Here is a 7,294-nt window from a genome sequence, read left to right on the forward strand (position 1 = left end):
AACCAGCAGTTGAGGAACCTTAGGCTCCGCATTGTCGTTGCCTACATTCTTTCTCACATAAGCTCTTCGAGGGGCCATATCCTGTAAAGGATCAAACACGATTTAGGAGAAGAATTTTTATAGAGATAGACTCTATGGCACAACTTTAGAGTAATGAAAAAATTAAAGTTTCCTAAACGCTTTATAGCATCCTATACATAAATGTGGTGCCCTTCATACTCATGAAAAAGACTCTATTCGACACGGCTTGTCAGATATGCTAGGACCATTTCTAAAACCATGTGCTCTGACACCAAGTTTTTTTTGGCAACTGTAAACTTTATTACTTGATTAGTCAATATGTACAGATTAGCACTCTTGATATAGACATGTTTCACTCTCAGAGTCCTACTACAACTCAATCAGTCTAAATTTGAAACCTAGTCTAGGGATAAAAATTAAGATTCTGCATATATCCTGTTAGTCTAGGGATCATGCTAGGTCAATGATGAATATCTTATGTAATTAATCTACTAATCATGTCTGTTGTCCTCTCGTTGTGTTGGAAAATTCTGAAGTTCCTCTCCTGCCATATATAGTGTACTGTTGCTGCCAGTGTCATCTGGTAAACATCTGCCATAACAGATTTCCTTGTAGAATGTTCTGTGGCCCAATTAATTTCTTCATTCCAGCAATCATAACCCCTTGTAATGAGTAGCCAATTGAGCATCTTTTGCCAAATTTGTTTTGAGAAGTTACATGTGAAGAAAAAGTGCTTATGTGTTTCAACTTCTTCCTTACACAATGCACAGATATCATCTTCAAATTATCCCCAGTTACTCAATCTGTCCTTGGTGTACAACCTTCTATGTATAGCCACATATAATGCAAAGACCCATTTAGGACTACCAAGATTGTTGCAAGTCAATCTTCTCCAGGTTACCTTATTGTAATCCCCTTTTAGTTTCTGGTACATTTTCTTAATGTTGAATTTTGTTTCCTCCATAATCTTATTTACTTGCAAGTTCATCTCTGCTAGCCATTGGCCTTCTTTCAGAATCTTCTTCACAATCCATGATGCTTGCTTGATTTCCACTTCTCATGGTTTCCTACCCTTTAGATAAAAGGTATGAACCCATATAATCCATAGTTTATCTTTCTTTTTGCACAGGTTCCACAAATGCTTTTAGATAGCTGCTTTATTCCATACATACATGTCTATGATATTTAATCCTCCAGCAGCCTTTGGCATACAAAGTGTCTCCCAGGCTATGAGTGCTTTCCCTTTACTCTGCTTTTCCCCATTCCACAGAAACCTTTTGCACATGGATTCTATTTTTTGTAGAACTTTCTTAGGCATGAAGAATATTTGTGACCAAAATCCTTACATGGCTGAGAGGATACTATTCACCAACTGGAGCCTCCCTACATAGGAAAGGAACTTAACTTTCCATGTATTGATTTTGCCCATCATTCTGTCTATAAGAGGTTGGCACTGGTTTATTGATAACTTCTTAAAACTCATAGGTACCCCAAGGTATCTGAATGGAAGCTCTCCTTTAATAAAACATGTATGTTGCAGTGTCCTTTGTTGTATTTCTTCTGACAGTCCACCAAAATATATACTACTATTTGCCTGGTTAGCTATCAATCCTGACACCCTTGAAAATTGTTGAAAACATTCATACAATAAGGTAGTGGAAGCAACATCTCATCTGCTAAACAATAAGAGGTCATCAGCAAAGCTTAACTGAATAATGTATTGTTTGTGGCATCTACGGTGGTATTTGAATGTTGTCTTGGAGTTCAAATTCTTTAGCAGTCTGGTGAGATAATCCATAGCAAGAACAAAAAGATAGGTTGATAGGGGATCACCTTGTCTCACCCCTCTCTTTGCTTGGAATGCTGGACTAAGGCAACCATTTATCATTATTGAATAAGAAACTGTCCTTAGACAAGTCATTACCTAAGCTATAAACCTTTGTGGAACCTGCATACCTACTAAAACCTCCTCCAGGAAGTGCCATTCCAAGGAATCATATGCCTTCTACTTGTCAATTTTAAACATGCATCTTGGAGAAATTCCTTTCCTTCCATACCCTTTGACCAATTCATGACTCATTAACACATTATCATGTAGCATTCTACCAGGTACAAAAGTACCTTGACTTGGATCCACTAGGTATTTCATTACAGTTTGAAGTCTTTGTGTGAGCATTTTTGAAATGATTTTATACATGGTAATGCAACAAGAAATAGGCCTATATTCTTTGATTGAGATAGGGTGTTGTATTTTAGAAACAAGAGTGACAACAGTCTTGTTCACAGGACCATATATCTCATTTGTTTAGAAAAAAATTAGAATAGCTGTAGCTACCTCCCCTCCTATATCTGGCCAAGCTTTCTTGAAGAAATAGGCATTAAACTCATCCTCTCCTGGAGCTTTAGAATCCCAAATACTCCCCAGTGTTGCCTTGACTTCAGATTCAGTGAATGGTTGAATAAGCTTGAGCTTCTGCATCTTGTTAAGTCTAAGTCCAGCTTTAAAAACTCCGGGTTGTGCATCTACAATGTGCCTGGTGTTCTGCCCTAGTAGCTTTTGGTAGAATTCCACATCTTCATGTTTTATTTCATGTATTCCTCTGATGATTATGCCATCCTCTTTTGTTAGCATGGTGATTTGATTCTATGCCTTCCTGTTTTTCATACTAGCTAAAAAATAAGCAGAATTAGCATCCCCTAACTTGAGCCATTGTACTCTAGACTTCTGTTTGTATATGCTCTCATCTATTTGACTCCATTTTATCGGTTCTACTCTCAGTAGCTTCTCCTCTTCATTCATGTCTTGGTGCATTGTAACTACCCTCATGTTATTATGTATTAGCATAAGATCCCTCCTAATATTTTGCACCTTATCAGCAACACCTATAAACTCTTTTGTGTTCAGTTTCTGCATTTATTTCCTTACCAGTTTCAGATTTTTCCAAATTCCTTTCATACCACCTCTTTTTATTTGCCATCCTACCTGAACCCCCTCCCTAAATATTTGATGTTTTCATAGACTATTGTAAATTTTAAATGGTCTTTTTTGTGTATCCCTTTGCTCATCTACTATCAACCCCAATGGAGAATGATCTGAAAAAAGTGGTTCCATGGCCATGACTAGTGTTGGCATCTTACCCATCCATGCAGCATTACCTATGGCTTTATCTATTCTACTAAACACATGTCCATTTGTCTAGGTATACTCCCTTCCTCCTATATGCAATTCAGCCAAATTACAATCCATGAGGCAGTCCCTAAAATCTCTTGTCTCTATATCTTGTACTTGATTCCTAACTGGTCTGTCCTCATGTGATAGTATAGAGTTGAAGTCCCCCATTAACAACTAAGGTTCATTTATGTTATTGTTCAGTTGTTTAATTGTTGTCCATAAAGGTAACCTAGTTGTTACTGCAGTGAACTAAAACTGAATATTGCTATGCTTGATCATCACCAGCCCATGAATATATTGTTATGTATCCTTCTCTTTAGTAAATTTAACTTCATTAGGATTCCATATCACCCATATTCTCCCTCTCACATTATTATTGACATTTGTGCACCAATTTCATCCTACAATATTATTTCTTATAATTAAACTTGCTTTATCATTTCTAACCCTATGCTCATAAATTGTTATAAGTTTAACCTTATTCCTTTTAATAAACAACCTCAACTCTTTGTGTTTAACCTCTTGGTTGAATCCTCTCACATTCCATGTCACTATCATATAGATATTGGGAGTTTTGTTGGATTCCCCCCACCAATTTCTCCACTTTGTTAGCCTTCAATGCAACTATTTTCCCCTGTATCAGTAGCAGCAGCACTTCCATCCTGCTTGTCTCTTTTTGTGCTATTCTTGTGCCTTACAGTTTGCCATTCCCCTTGATCTTGCACTTCATCCCCTTGTTGATGCTCCATCACTTCCTGAGCCTGTGTTGTAACCAGCCCTATATCCTTGTCCTGCTCTTTACCTCTGTCAGTAATAGGAACCCATTCTTTCTTCTTACCTTGATTCAGTCCTTTCTTCTGTATCTGTGCATCTGTCTTTTCCACACATGAATATCCTACTTGGAGGCACTTTTGGCAAAAAATAGGCTTCCATTCAAACCATATTTGTTGTTCTAATACATTCCCCTTAGGATCATGCATCTTAATCATTTCAGGCAAGGGTCTTGTGATATCCACCTCGACTAGTATTCTGGTAAATGAAATTATGTTCACTTGGGATGTACACTAATCTGCATACAGTGGCTTCCCCAGGCTACTTCCAATTTTACTCAATACCACTGCATTCCAACAGTTGAGGGGGAGGTTTATGAGTTTTACCCACAATGGAATAGTGGTAAGAATCTCCTCCTTGAAATTGAACTCCGGAACCCATGGTTTCATTATGACTGGTATTCTCAGTAATTGATGAGGCCCTAAGCACAACACCATATCCCTTTCTTCCTCATTTGTAAATCTCACAACAAAATACCCATCTATATGGTATAGTATTATAGGTTTGGTGGAGAAAGTTACTTGTACCATTATAAATCTCTCCATGGCTCCTATAGATGATGCAGTTCCTACCATATACACAACAATTGAAGGAGCCCATTTTTCATTATCTTGAGCTACATCCTCAGGTAAGATTTCCACTACTTTCTCCCCGTCCACTATCACAGGTGTTATGTAGTTTAGATTCATACCTCGAGTCTCCAATCTATTGGTAGCAAACACGTTTGTCCGCGGCTACTTCACTTCTTCACTATTTAGTTCTAGCTTCCTCTGCGTATTGCTTTGTGTTTTACCCTGCATTACTTTTCCATTGCTTTCCAGGACCGTTTGTTGAAACCCAGATCCAGTCCCTTTCTATTTTAACAGCTCTGGCCATTGTTCTTTCACTACTATTTTCCCCTCCTCCTTGCTTGCTTCAGTCATCTGAATTTGTGATGGACCGTCTGGTGTTTTCATCGGTACTTCGTCGATTATTCCCCTCCTAGTTGTCTATCCAGATGTAGAACTACTAGCTATGCCATGGCTTATCTCCTCCTTGCGGTGCCTTTGTGTTGCTCGTCGTGGTCATAAACTCCCCATTTCTGGCAAGGTGCAAGTTAGTGCACACTAACGTGCGCTGAGAGAGAAGAGAATGTACACCAAGTTTATCATGACCCAAAGTACACCCTAGACATTACTTGGAATATAAGACCCAAGAGGCCCTACACAATCCACTTGACACACATAAACACAATATAGTAGACAAAAATAGGAAAACTCATATGAATTAAAGAGTTTGACATTAAAAGTGGAAAACTATCATGGTTTTGACAAGTCATCTAGTACATCAAAGAGTGTTCGGGACGTAACATTTACACCATGTACAATATCTGAAATCAATAAAGTTGATATGGTCCTCGGAGTATGGCGACTCACCAAGTCTTCAAATCTCTAAAGTGATCGACTGGCCACAAGCGGGTGAAGAGGAAACGCCACAACATACATTAGTGAAATAATGTATGCATAAGTATGTATTAGTACATGGAATGTACTAAGTATGAGGGATATACATCAAAACATGAAAATTGATAATAAGGGGACATAATCGATAACATGATATGCATGACCAATCTAAACATAGTAAAAGCCTTTAAAGAGGAATCGTAAATCATGTACATGGCCAATGCATCTTAAAAACATAAGGAAAGCTTCACAAAATCTTTAATAATAACTTAGATCATTTTGTGGGATATTTACTATCAACCGACATAGATCACGTGAGCTATAACATGAAACCCGATGTCTTTCTCTCACACCGAAAATAGATGTCCATACTTTCCAAGGCAAGGACCTTAACTTCTAGCTTAAATAGATCCATTAGCTTTATCACTAAGGACAATCCTACGGGGCATGTAGTTAGGGACAACAAGATTGCTACTAGATTCCCGACCTCTACTAAAGGGAGAGCCTCCATCTCAATATTCTCTCAGTGTTAAGTAAAATCCCAACGAAATTTGTCATAAATATAAATGTATTGTCATACATGGAAAAGAAAAATTAAGTTACTAATCCAAGCTAAAAACATCATAGAATAGCTCCTTCAACCATGTGTGAAAAAACCTTTCACCGTTCACGATGGCTTAGTGCGAGAAAGTCTTTCATAATTTATGTATATGTGAGAAACCCTTTCAAAAGTTCATTGATGCTTATCTTAAAACTTCCTAGATCATAAATCATTCCTTTTTCATAGATCATGCATACTTATCATGAAAACATCATTTATAAATGTGATTCCCGTAAAATAGAAGTGTGTAGTTGGGAATCTGCTAATAGGTTGGGGGGTCATTTGTCTATTTTCTCAAGTTTTGGCCTTTTCCATTTTCCATTAGTAGAAATTATTAACTGATTCCGCTCACACACACGCACATACGTAGAGACAACTATTTTCTATATATATATATAGAGAGAGAGAGAGAGAAAGAGAGAGAGTAAGATCATTTCTCGTATTTTCTTTGTATTTTTATTTATATTTGGCGGAATGACCTGGGAAACCCCTGTACTTGGCTCCATTTGTAATTTGGACCCTCCTACTTATCAATTTGTCAACTGAATCCCTAAACTCATTAGAACGTAATATTTTTTACCCTTTTTTCGTGTGACTAGTGTGTGTGATGTACAATTGCTTACACGTGGAATTCTATGTCATATTTAATGACATCTAAGAAATTACATGTTAAAAATTTTTAAAAATCAATTTAGCCACTTTTTTAATTTCTGAAAATTTTAGATAAGCATTTTATTATTAAAAAACTATTCCAAATAAGCATGTTCTTCATATTTATTCAAAATTGAACACTAAATTCATGTCAAATAGATGAGAATTTTCCCTATTTGACTTGAAAATTCAAATACAAGTTCACCACCACAAATCCAACTAATCACAATCACAATTTTGAATCAAGTAAAAAAATTCACAAGACCCATTTGCTATTTTTCAAGCTTTCTCTATCTTATCAATGATGTATTAATTTTTTAATATCCACCATTATCCTTCGTGTTAATCCATACTTAGACCTCTTTTTTGAAGCCTAAAAAAATAAATAATAATCTCAATACTATTAGATTAAAAACCTAAAATCTAAAAGACTTTTAGACTAAGTTGTTAGGGTGGCTGACTGATTTGTAGTGAAAAAGAAGTGTGGGTTGAGAAGAAAGTGGATGAAGGAGAGAATGAAGAGGAGGAGAGTGGGTGTGGTGGATAAAATTCCAAGAAGAAGAAGAGAGAAGGGGG

The sequence above is a fragment of the Solanum tuberosum genome, unplaced genomic scaffold (genome assembly GCF_000226075.1).
Source record: "Solanum tuberosum cultivar DM 1-3 516 R44 unplaced genomic scaffold, SolTub_3.0 scf00065, whole genome shotgun sequence".
Lineage (NCBI taxonomy): Eukaryota > Viridiplantae > Streptophyta > Magnoliopsida > Solanales > Solanaceae > Solanum > Solanum tuberosum.